The sequence below is a fragment of the Anoplophora glabripennis genome, unplaced genomic scaffold (assembly GCF_000390285.2).
Source record: "Anoplophora glabripennis isolate ALB-LARVAE unplaced genomic scaffold, Agla_2.0 scaffold377, whole genome shotgun sequence".
Taxonomy (NCBI): domain Eukaryota; kingdom Metazoa; phylum Arthropoda; class Insecta; order Coleoptera; family Cerambycidae; genus Anoplophora; species Anoplophora glabripennis.
In genome coordinates this window covers 42,505-56,354 of record NW_019416510.1, presented here as the reverse complement: position 1 = coordinate 56,354, position 13,850 = coordinate 42,505, and the positions used below count along the sequence as shown (strand labels likewise).

Below are 13,850 nucleotides of genomic sequence, written 5' to 3'. Positions count from 1 at the left end.
CGGTTCTTCATATCTAGATTTTTTGCAAAATCGCTTGCCGGAGTTATTGGAAGACGTGCCATTAAATGTTCGACAAAATATGTGGTTACTGCATGACGGAATCTCCGCTCACTTTTTCTAAATATTACTTTTCCCGATCGCTGGAGCCTAGTTAAATGCCCTCCTCTCCCCCAGTCCCCGGACCTCACACCTTTAGACTTCTTTTTGTGGGGATATATGAAAAGTGTTGTGTATTCCACGGAAATTCGTGACATCGCCAACTGCGACAACATATTGCCAATGCTTGTAATACGATTCGAGAGGGACGTGGCAATGTTGCAACGCGGGGGCACCGAATTGGATACGTCTCGCTGAAGCTTGTGTGCAAGCAAATGGTGGGCACATCGAACATATTCTATGAAAATTAGCTGTTCTCAAAAGGTGGCTCCTTGCAATGTTGAGGCAAGTCAGATTTTAAAATTATATTTTACTCATCTAAATCCGTATATTTACCTCATTTTGACACAACGGACATGGCAAAATATTTGACATAAGTTCATTAACACCCTGTATTATAATATGTTCTCCACATTCATATTTTATAAGGAGATTTCGCGTTGACGATCAAATATTCTGTTTATATTCATAAATAGTACGTGGTGTACGAATTTTAGCAAATATTTGCTGTTATTTGCTTTTAGTAAAATTTATGTATTTTGAAATTGTATTGCAAAAGTGCAACACCTAATCTGTTATCTGTATTTATGAGTGTGACTGTGATTATTTATTGGTTATACATAGTTTCAGCAGTTTCAACACTCAATTTATAGATAGTAAAATATAAGTATAACAAGTATAAACTAAAAGTATTTACAAACAGTAGTAATAAAAAAAATATCCTAGCCTTTATAAAGTTCTTTGAAGCTAGAAAGTATGTTATTGCTGTTCCCATACAGCTGTCATATCACATAAACAAGATTTTTATTTAAACAATAAAACATTGTTTTTACTATAATATAAAATACTCGTATAAGAATGTTGAGGTGGTTCCAATCTTGGGACCAAAAATTAATTAATATCGAAATTAATACGAAGTCCGGACTTCTGATTTCTTTTTATTTGTAAAAAATAAATAACAATTTCGCTCTTTTACCCAATTCAAGCTTTTTGCTTGAGGACCGGACTTCCACAATTTCTTACTGAATTGACATCAAAATAGTAAATAATAATTCCTAACCTTTTTCTAAAAAAAAAATTTTTTTAAGATAAATATATAAATAAAATAAACGAAACAATAAATAATTCAAAATCCGCCTATCTTTGGAATCGGGACCGGAAAACCGAAATAAATCGGTGGTTTGATGATCTACCGCTGACAGAGTCAATGGTGATGATCATTTGGTCTATGTTTAGAATTTTCTCCTCGCCACATCCAAAAACCGCTCCATGAGGATTCCGATGTCGCAGTTCTCATACCCGACGATGCAAATTACGTCTTCAGGTAATAGGTCAGAATTCGGAAATTTAGAATATTACTACATAAATTAGGACCTAATACTTACAACACTCTATCCATCATTAATCCGGACTATCCTGAGAACTGCAATAATCTGGAGAGGCCTTAGAGGGAAATTCTGTAGTGTCATGGTTCTGGTTATTGTTTAACCGGAGATCCAGAGAGCTCCCCGCCACACCAAAAGATGCCAGAGACCAAAGTAGACGGTGATCGAACGTCGACCCCGGGTACCTGCAAGTAATCGGGACATGGATACCCCGCCCAGAGTATGACTCGACATTTTTACGCCTATATTAGTGCACTTGAATAAATTTGCTTGTATTATATAATTCAGAATGTACCTAGTATACTTACACATTGTTATTTATTGAACAAATAAATTTTTAAAAATAAATATTTTTTGCGTAGTTCCACTCTAAAAGGTGTGATTCGAACCGAGTTGCTTAAGAAGCTCTTCAAGCTTGTCATCTACATGTCCTACCTACAACGAAGACTGGTAAGGGGTACATACATATAAGCTTGACGGCTTGCATAGGAGTTAGTCTTCTTTAAATAGGTCCTTGTGCGTTAGATGCACTCTAGAAGGTCGTATATATCCGTATTGCTCAGGACGCTCTTCAAGCGTATTGTCTAGAAACCCTACCTTTGACAAAGATCCATAAGGGGTAGAGAATAGCTTGACAGTTATTAAACTAGTAATTGCCTCACTAGTAGACTATAATAATTTATTGACTTTTTTACATACATAACAGTACATTTCAAGTAATGGATCACATATCAGAAATAAAATAGCATTTCGTCAGAAAAAATTTTTTAGTGAAACTATAAAATGATTTGAGAGACATTAATTTAATATTCTCGTGCTTGAAGAAATGAACCAATTGTACTACTAGAAATATTTGTAGGTAAATCATTGATATAAATCAAGAAAAGTATTGGTCTCAACACAGATCCCTGAGGAACTCCTCTTACAACAGGGAGAAGAGTAGATAATTTATTGTCAATGCTGACACACTGCGTTCTACCTAATAGATAGGTTCGAAAAAGATTCAATTCTTTATTGCGAATACTGTAATATTCTAATTTTTGCAGTAGTGTAATATCGATGCAATCAAATACTTTGGTCAAATCGCATATTATAGTCAAATCCCTCAACAATCTCCTCATTATAGTAAGAAGAGCTCAAATGGTAGAAAAGTTCCGCCTAAACCCAAACTGCAATGGGGACAGAATCGACTTACTTTCCAAATAGGACAGTAGCTTGTCTTTCATCAAAATTTAAAAAATCTTAGCAAAGGTAGGAACAATAGCAATAGGTCTAAAATTGTCTACTACTTCTGCGCCCCCTTTCTTGTGAATAGGAAGAACCTTTGCAACTTTAAGGGAATCTGGCCAGAACCCCTCTTCAACAAACTTATTATAAAAAAGCGTCAATGGTGAAACAAGCAACTCCAAAGCCGACTTGATTATATAACTATTTAATTCATAATAGTCCGGACAACTAGATTTTTTTTAGCGAAAATAGCTTGGCGGACATCAGTCTAATATATCTAATCTAATATAGCTAATATAAAGAATGATGTGACGGGTTTAGGTAATTTATTTAAATGCACCAGAGGACTAGTACTCACATTATCAATCGACTGAGCTATTACGTCCGAGATTGTAGCAAAGTATGAATTAAAGTAATCTTGTGATATAGGAGTCAACGAAAAAAGACAGGGTTAGTCGAAACCCTCTGCACAAACTTTAGTCAGTAGTTGAACTTAAAAATAGTGATTTGGGATTAGAAATTAGATCGTGGAAAATCTTTCCGAAGCAATAGTACTCAGCGATGACACCGACACCCCTTCAGGGATAGTTAGAATGGAGGCGTACAAGCCTACTGTCGGCGAGGGAGAGCTCCCTTTCACCGTGCACAGGAGCAAGCAGGACGCAGATCAAGGCGTGGCGTCAATCCTCATCCTAATGCTTAAGGAAAAGACTAAAAGGCTACAGCCTATGACCCATACAATCACGCAACATTCGTAACACGACATGGCCCCCAACGTGGAGCTCGAACTACCAATGAGCCAATGGTCTCATACGCCCCACGCCATAAGTGACGAAAGGGCGCTTTGATATGGTACGCTTTTCCTGGACACCACGTATATTTCAAACTAATTTTAAAATGTAGCCGTAATCAACCTACACATACCCACCTAAACAGGTTTCTATAGCATTTCCCGTTTGGTCTCTAACCACCGAGGCGTTACTGGTGGCTCACCCTGTATAAATCCACTGCCTAAGTTTTTTTTTTAATTTCAACATTTCCCAAACTATGACGTTTTATTTAAAACTTTTGCTTAAAATAATTTATATCACCTGTTGAGTTTCCCAGTTAAAACTTGAACTAACCTGTAGATTCCAATAAAGTGTTACTTTTTTTTCATGTTCACATATGATGTTTTATTTTTTACTGTTCTTTTACATGGAAAAATATACGTAGGCATTTCCAAACCGGTCCCCACAAATAATACAAACACAGACTATATGTCGACAGTGGTAAGTTACCTTCACATGAGCTTATTCCTGCTGATGTCTCAACAATGAAGTTACATCCTAAATATAAATCTTCAATAATCTCGTCGTAAAAATCACATGTGAATATTCTTACTGTAACAGGATAGAGTAGCACGAACACGCTTCTTTCTGGGACGGTAATATACTCGTATCTTTCGTATATGTTAGGAAAGCACGTCCGAATATTGTGGACTATAGTTATCTCCAGAAATTTCACTCTAAAGCAAAATGTAGGGCAAAAATGCGCAACTAATGATACAAAGGCGCATCTGGTGTACGGAAATACACATGTGAAGCTTTAACTTTATTATAAAATGCAAATGTAGCGGGACACAATTTCCTAGACGAGAAAATTAAATAAAACATTCTTAATTAGAAACTCTATTCGTCATCCTAAAGCGTTACGAAACTTCTGTTGAGGCTCACGTGCTGTGATTTATATTTAGTTTGACGCAGAACACAAAATGTGACGACTATTTTATGATTTATTTTCATTTTGTGGAAATAACCTTTAAAACCTTTAGAAATGTTCAACTGTGCGATAAATTACAATCCAATTTTTCATACACGGCTTGGTACTAGCGTTAATTCACTTTTCCATTTAATTTAGTTTAATTTAATTTTATTTGTTTCACGTGTCACTGTGTGATGAGAAAATTGACATGATGTGCAGCAAATCAGAAATAATTAATTAATGGAATTTAGTAACGCTTGTTTCTCCTTTTTTTCTGAAGGCTCTTCATAGGTATTAAATTATGGTTTAGATCCTTCTTTTTTTTTTAAATTAATATGAGTTTTAGAATTCGTTAATAATGTAGTAATCATAAGGAAAGTTGTATATGAGCGGTGACATTGATGATCTAAATATTTTTAGACGAATAGCGCTCATATAAGTTTTTCTCCAACCGTCACAAAACTATGACATTTTTTGACTGTCAGAAGTCCTTAAGGTTGATACTTTCCTACACTGAAAAAAAAAAATGGTATCCCAACAAAAGTATTCACTTTTAATCCTAGGAGCTAAAGTTGACAGTTTTAATCCTTAAATTAAAAGTGTTAATCAAGTTTCAATTTATAAAAGTTTGTCAACAATATTTAGAATAATTTTTGTTTATCCACATTGCTATTAAATACACAGTTTGAACAAACAGGTATTAAATTTAAATAAACCCATTGAAACTGCCACTACCCTCATTCTTGGAGCAATTCTCAAAGCATTCCAGCACGTTTTCATTAATAGTTATATTATTTTCAGATGTTGTGAAATCAGAAATGACAACGGTGCTTTGTTTATCATTACCACTATCAACTTTCAGTATTCTTTTCGCAATATTTTCGTATTTTCTTTGTTCAAAAGTGAGTCTTCAATGTAGCCTTCCGCCACAGTGCTCGATCTCCATCCTTCATGTCTTTTAAGATAACTGAGGTCACCACTGCAGTCAACTAAAAGGGTAGCAGACGATCGTCGTGTCTACTGTACTCTTTCCAGTTGTCCAGCTTCAAAAACTTTGCCATTTATTGCGAGATGGCACTGATTTTATGAATACCGACCACTATTCGATGACGCTTTCCACTAACATATCTGAGAAATAATCGACGTTCTACCAATCCGGGTAGACGCAAAGCAACATATTTTCAATAAAAACTTAAATAATTGTCTCCCAGCACAATAGATCAGTGCTTAAGCCTTCAAAAATGGTAAAACGTGAAAAAAAAATTATAGTAGGATGAAACCCATTGGAAAATGAAGAGAATATAACAGAAATGAAAGGAAAAATAATTTACGTGCGATCTGTGGTCGGGAAGGGGTAGGGGGTGAGTTTTTAAGGGTAAAAAACGGTTTCCCTTGATTTCCGGAAAAACTACAAGTCTTATGGAAAAAAGTTAAATGGCAAAGTTGTAGGTAATGAAGAGATCTACAACTTTTGTATTTACACTTTTTTCACATAACCTCAAAATTTATGTAAAAAATTCAAATAACCATGTTTGTAAAAGAAAAATAAAAAACCAAAAACTTGGTTATTTGAATTTTTCACATAAATTTTGAAGTTATGTGAAAAAAGTGTAAGTACAAAAGTTACAGATCTTTTAATTACCTACAACTTTGTAGGTAACTTTTTTCCATAAGACTTGTAGTTTTTCCGGAAATCAAGGGAAACCGTTTTTTACCCTTAAAGACTCACCCCCCTTCCCCTTCCCGACCACAGATCGCCCGTAAATTATTTTTCCTTTCATTTCTGTTACATTCTCTTTCTTTTCCAATGGGTTTCATCCTACTATAATTTTTTTTGGTTTCAAAAATTATCGACCCTGATCTACAATAAAAAACGTGGTCTCTTGGTTTTGGTATTGTGAATTTTTATAATTAAGGCGGAATTCACATCTTCAACATTATTGTTAAATTGACTAATTTATCAGAACGCTATGCGCCTGCAACCCCCAATATTAGGACGACCTATAAAGAAGCTGTTTTGAAAATTTTGTTCTTTTATTTCTATAGCGTTTACCCCCATCATAAAATATATTGCACTATTGCACATTTAAAAAGCAATCAACTTGCTCTTTTGAAAATACTCGTGATTTTTTCGGCACATATCCCTCATTTTATTTCTTGAATATTTGCTTATGTCAATCCCTTTCTTTATATCCAGCGTTGAATATTGTGTCCAGAACATTGACGTTGATAAGTTTGAGAAATACACCATCAATACATCTTCTGAAAACAACTTAACGTTTTTTTATTTGCAGCAATCCATAAAATGTTGGTAGACACATTCATAAATTTCTAGAGTTCTTTTTGGGAAAAGATTCAAAGAAACCTCTTTCGCACATTCTCCTCAAGAACACCTAAAACATCATTACATTCCATTTTTGCAGAGTTTTCGGCAAATTGAACCATAAACAATAACAAATGAACTCAATTAGCAATATGGCGACTAATGTTTGACAAAGTATCCATGACTACATCGATATATCCTACTTAACTACTTTATTTATATCCAAATACAAAATTTGCTCCCCACAAAAGCAACACTTTTAATCCTACTATAACAATAATAATTTGCCACTTTCTACTAGAAAGCCAGTGTCAAATTGTCGATTTTGGTAACTATGACTTGGAGTTTATCCTAGATGAGAACCAAATAAGTGCTAACTTAGAATCAAAGTTTTACAAAATTGGCAAAGTAGATAATAATAGTAGCAAACTAGTATACACATAATTGTAGACCTCCTTCGAAAAATAAGGCCAATAATACTATATTAATATTAATCTTTAAGATGTGGATTAACTCTACCTGAACATTGCCTACTATAAAAATAATATGTCGCCCTCTCTCCCGCACAAGTTTCCGATTTCTGGGGCTTATTCTTATGATTAGAATGAGGGGTAGAGATGAGATATTATTATTATTATTACTATTATTTTTCAGAACATTTTTAGTTTCCATATTTTTTTATTTTATCAATTTATTCAAGTCACCGGTGTAGTAGACCACTCTATAATAATTAGCATCTGTTTAAAAAGTAAGTAATAATATTGTTCGTGTTTTATTTGTCTCATTTCGCTTCTACTTAACACACCATATGTATCGTTCCACATATGCACTTTCAAAGAGTGTTAACTACGAGCACAAATTTTACATGTAAGCATGCAATTAATCAACTATAACATGCACCTTGTATGACTTCAACAGGTTGAAACCCTAGAATATATGATAAATACTTGCTTGTTTGTATAAATGGAATAAAGATAAGTATCTTAAATAACTTACATCCATTTATGAAAATGACATAACACCTGATTATTTTACTCGTTCTTTTCAGTTTGGTAGTTGGGTTATCTGCAATATTTATTAAAAACAAGAAGTGACAACATTTATGGCACTCATGTCAAATTTCTTCCGTATGTAAATTAATACTATCGAATTTGATTCTCTTCGATTATTCTTATTTGAGGAATATTAGATGAATTCATTGAGAAATACTGCTCACCACATGTCGAAGTAGAAAATTTGAAATGAATTTTTTTTTTTACTGAATTGTATTAATGAAAATGGTGATATCTAATTTCGAATAATAATTTTTGTGGGAAGTTTCTGAATTTGACAAAGCACTACTTCTGTTTTATTTTCAATAAAACTAATTTTTTATGCTTTTTGATGGCTAATCAGATTTGTATTGCAAACTTGTTAGTGATAATAATTTACGTGAAATCCCATAGTAATAGAAAAATCTATGCAAATAGAGAAAGAGCCGCTGATAATAAAATAAGCAGTTTTGTATATGTCAAAAATTAACACGACCGATTTCATTATATCACACTTAGAATTTTGAAATTACCTATTTGGAAAAAAAAATAACCCAAAGAATCTGTGGTTACTGGTTCTTCGTATAGGTATACACAAAATATTGATACACTATGTATAATCAATAATCATGTTGTGTAACTGAAGCCTTACAACATTTAAATGAATAAAATTCTTCACTAAACGTTTTTGATATAGTTAATGCAGGTTTACTTTTTTGTTTAAAATTTCGATATTAATTAATTTTCCCCATAGCATAGATAGTGTCATTGTAATTCTATACTTTTTCTAAAATCTATCAAGTATATGAAAGGTTTGTTTCCTTTAACTATGTCTTCGTTTGAACTCTAAGGTTAATGATAATTTCTAATCGTTTAAATGTAAGCAATAAAGTGAAAGTGTATAGACCTGTTTATAGTCAGCGTAAACTTACCATGTAAATTCTGACCGATCATATATTTTTGTTTCAACAACCTTCGATAGCTCAGTTGGTAGAGCGGTGGACTGTAGTGGAATACAATTTGTGGACATCCATAGGTCGCTGGTTCAAATCCGGCTCGAAGGATACTTTTTTTAATATACATATAATGGTTATTTAAGCAAAAAAAAATATAAAAGTAATTTATAAGATGATAAACCAGATGAATTCGTTAAAAATATGTGATATGGTATTCTTTCCACCTCTATTTTTATTTTTTATTATATTTCTGAGTATGGTAAAGCGGTATGCTTAAGAAAATAGTTTGTTTATATTAAATCCATGCCCAAAAATACTTTAAAAAATGATAAGAATGCTTATTTACTTGAAAACTGGTATTGTAGTGAAAATAAATTTTATTTGACCCCAATATTTTTTACAGTTGCCCAATCTTTTTATTTATGGGACATAGGGTGATTGAGTGATTCTTCATTTATTATTATTACATTTAATTAAAATTTTTTTATTTCCATTTCAATTTATGATGATATTTCAAAAACCGAAAAAGTAAAGGGTTGTTGTGTTTTGTATTTTTTTGATTTTGGATTTGGTTTTATGCAGAAAAATATATGAAATATATGATGGGCATATAATAATAACTATTTTCCTATTAACTGTAAAGATTTTTCTTAACAGTGATTAGACAAAAAAATATATACATTCTGTGATTTCAGTTGCGCGTTTTGTTGCAATCTATTAGCCGTTGTTGACACTGCCAACTTTGACATATAATAAGAAACTATGAAAGAATTTATATAATAAAAATAATTATTTTGCATCTGCCAATAAAATACGTCATCTCTCTACTTCGATATTATGAAAATTATTATTGAAAACTCAATGAAATATGACTAAACAAACGGATAGTTATACACTGAAAGAAATGCGCTTTATTCTTTATTCTTCTAAATGCCATTATAAGAACATTGTATACTATATATGACAGATAAACAAGTGAATATTGAATATAAAACGCGTGTTATACGTATTAACACGGTTGCATAGGACTATAAATCATATTTTTTATTAAATTACTGTTAAACTAGTATACAACGTTGTTTATACGAATTTACAGCTATTAATAAAATGTTCCAAACTCGTTATTGGAACATATAATACTAATTATAAGTTTATAATAATAAACTGTAGTAGACTGATTTAAAAACATATTCTAATATAAACATATAACAACAGTATTAAAAATTATAACAAACCATTCCCAAAACTTATCTTCTTAGTAGCGATGGATCCGTGTCTTCTTTTATTAGATTACTTTACATGGGAATTTGCACTAAAACTCTTCCACCCTAAGAATTGAGCACCCACTGAAAGGTTAACTTTCTTTTCTTCTCATTTCATTTCCCCTGTTTGATTGACTTTACCCGTACTCTTTCTTGTCAGCGTTACACTTCTGTTTTCCTATCTTATGTAAACCTTAACATCAGCGGTTTTTAATAGGGCACACAAGATAATAGTTTTTAATACTTAGAAAAGATTTAAATATGAATAACAAAATATTACAAACCATAAAATAGTTAGATATTTACATAACTTTCCACTTCACACAACGCGGCATGATCATTGATCAGGTATCTCACAAAACATGTGTCTATAGCATCTGGGTTCATCCAACTAGAAGAAGCGTAATAGTCGATGCATAGCGGACTGTCGGAAATTTTATGATCATAACCGATTACGCACCGACAGGTGACGATCACTTAACTATTTTAAGTCACGTTTTATACCTTAAAACCGGAAACATAATCATTATGAAAACAAATCATTCTGTTAATACAGATGTTATAGACGGTGATTTCACTTTAAATATAGAAACTGCATGAATAGATTAGTTGCCAACAAAATAAGTAGAGTTTGCTCTATAAACTTTTTAAAATATATATTTTCTGTCATATTTTCATATTGCGCTAAACGATTTGAATGAAATTTACTACAGCGTGTGCAAAACCATACTTATCGTATCAACTTCGACGTCACCTGTTACGTGGGTGTTGTACAATAATGAAAACGTAATATTAACAGTTGGTAGAAGGAAGCGCAAAAAGCAAACGCTTAGGTGGGGAATTCTGGAAGGAAGCCTAGATAGTTGAGGTGAGAACCGCGCAGAGTGAAAAGTAAAACGATCGGTGTACGGTGAAAATATATAAGTAGTGAAAAATTAAAAGTGTTTAACCGGTATTAATTAGCAGGTAATTATTCTCTAAGTACTTTGCTGTTAATTGTTATATGTAATCTTATGATTGTGACGATTATAGATGTTGCATGATAAAAATTCTGTGTATGTTTTGCCTTCAATGTCTTACGCTCAGGGGCGTATATTTTTCCAACGTAAAATTGTTACAATTATTATTAGCGATTGCTCCTTATTTATTACATGTTAAAATATGTATATATTGTCGTGACTGCCCAGATATTGCAATAACAACTCCTTTGTTTCACATTTAACTTGTTTTATCATGATTACGTTGATCGAAAAACAAGTAATAAAGCATTTCTTGTTCTCACTTTATGTCATACGCATATAAGAGTCCTGTTGAATTTACTAACATTTTCGCCCGAGAAGAATGAATCTGTAAAAAGAATAATTGAATACAAAAAAAATAATTGCTCTGGATTGCTTCCTGTATGGGACTCCAGTACCTTGAATTTTATTGTATTTACTTGACGTTTTCCATGCATTGTATTATATGTCTCAGGAGAAATGAAGCATATTATTATTATTATTGTTATTATTGTTGTTATTGTTGTTGTTATTATTGCTGTTATTATTGTTGTTATTATTACCTTCCGGCCCTGCCGGCTAACTAACACCAAACCTCTTCAGTTTTACTTGGAAGTGTGTATATCTAATTCGAGTGAGGTGACATTTAGCGACACATTAAATGAGTCGGGCGTTATTTATCATTAGCAAAGGTTCTTAATGTATGCCTTTTGGTTAGCGGTTGTTTTGTATTTATATTTGCGTAGTTAGAGCAACGATTGTGGGTTTCTCTGCCATGCTCATTCCCCACAGGAGCTCTAGGTGTGCCTGGCGCTCTCATTTTATGTTAAATGGTTGTTAATGTTTTTGTTGTTCTTTCTATTTGTCATATGTTTAAATTGAAGACTGAAATTCAATAAAACAATAAAAACAAGCCGAAATATCTCCTAAACGGTTGATACTATTAAAAAACACCAAGAAACATTTTTCATTCATTTAACGTAACACTACTTGAATGTAACATTATTTCTACAGAAAGCCACTGGTGGCGTATTTTTTTCTTGAGAAAATGGGGCGGCACATCTAGTAGCACGCCACTGGTTAAAGGCACAAAGTTAATGTTATATTCAATAAAAGGTATAATTAAGTGAATACGCTGCCTATAGTAAATTTCATTTAATTCCGTCAGCGCATTATGAAGATATATAAAATTTTAGTTCGATAAATGCGCAATTTTCGACTGATTAATCAAGTTGGCCGGACAAAAACTGAATGGTGAAAATTACAGTAATTTTTGCGAGAACATTTTGCCAGGTTTGTTAGAAAATATTCCTCTACAACAACGTGCAACTATATGGTTTCAGCCCGCACATGCCACATTACAAGTACGACATATTTTGAACCGCCGTTTTCCTAATAAATGGATTGGACAAGGTGGACCAACACCATAGCCACCCCGGTCTCCTGACTTGACTCCGATAGACTTTTGGTTATGGGAATACAGAAAAGAAAAGGTTTATGTTCTAATTTCTGTTCTGTTGCCAGGAGTTTCTACCACAGATTGCAGAAGTATATTAACGAAAATGGTAATGTTTTTGAAGGTTAGCCAAAGCCAGAAGAATCTTCGTTATTGCTATTTCTTATTTTGTATGGATTTTAATGGAGTTAATATTAAACAAAAAAATTATAAATTTGAATTTTTCTTTACAAAATTTTCCGAAAACGGCTTCGTTTTCGAGATTTTAGTATTCTACATTTTTGTTTTATTTTTTATTTTAGAATATATACAGGGTGGGCCACCAGTAACGCCTCGGTCGCTAGAGACCAAACAGCAAATGTTATAGAAACCTGTTTAGGTGGGTATGTGTAGGTTGATTACGGCTACATTTTAAAAATATTTTGAAATATACATGGTGCCCAGGAAAAGCGTACCATATCAAAGTTATGTTTTTTTAAATGGAACACCCTGTATTTTAACGCATTTTTGAAAGCACCGTAAAAAAATAGGTGAATTTTACTAAAGGTTCTGCATACCTAGGCCTTTATGAAAAATGTGCAGGTGCACCATCTAATTGCATTCACATTTTTCTCCTTATATTTAAAAACGTCATCAAGAAGAACCCAAGCCAATCCAGTAAAGACTTCGATAAAGACTCGTGGATACATCTTACAAAAAAAATCGATAAAAAACGAAACGTTACAAATATCTCCAATACCGTTAGAGATAGGCATAGGGAACCTATATACAGTTCGAAAGAGTTTTAAATTTCCCAACTCCCAAAGTAAAAATATACTGGGTGTTCTATTTAAAATAACCAAGTTATTGCTGTTTAAAGTTGAGATAAGTATTCAGCAGTTTTTTGAACACCCTGTATAATACTAAGTGACGACAAATATAACAATTTATAACTTCAAGGATCTAAAATAGACCCTCCAAAGCTGCTTCCTTAAAATTATTTTTTTATTGCTAATATTAAATTTCTACGCTATGCTTGCATTTTCACTAAAATTGAAATATCTCACAAACTATAAGTCCTAGGTATGCAGAACCTTTAATAAAGTTCACCTATTTTTTTACGGTGCTTTCAAAAATGCAGTAAAATACAGGGTGTTCCATTTAAAAAAACATAACTTTGATATGGTACGCTTTTCCTGGACACCCTGTATATCTCAAAATATTTTTAAAATGTAGCCGTAATCAACCTACACATACCCACCTAAACAGGTTTCTGTAACATTTGCCGTTTGGTCACTAGCGACCGAGGCGTTACTGGTGGCCCACCCTGTATA

The 13,850-nt window shown here is 32.8% G+C and overlaps 1 non-coding gene across 1 annotated transcript; it reads left to right on the top strand.

Annotated features, from left to right (window-relative positions):
* The first annotated feature begins 8,837 nt into the window (after window positions 1–8,837).
* Trnay-gua lies at window positions 8,838–8,929 on the top strand. The gene is given in 2 exon segments: window positions 8,838–8,874; window positions 8,894–8,929. It is a non-coding gene; the product is annotated as a tRNA-Tyr (tRNA).
* The last annotated feature ends 4,921 nt before the right edge of the window (window positions 8,930–13,850 follow it).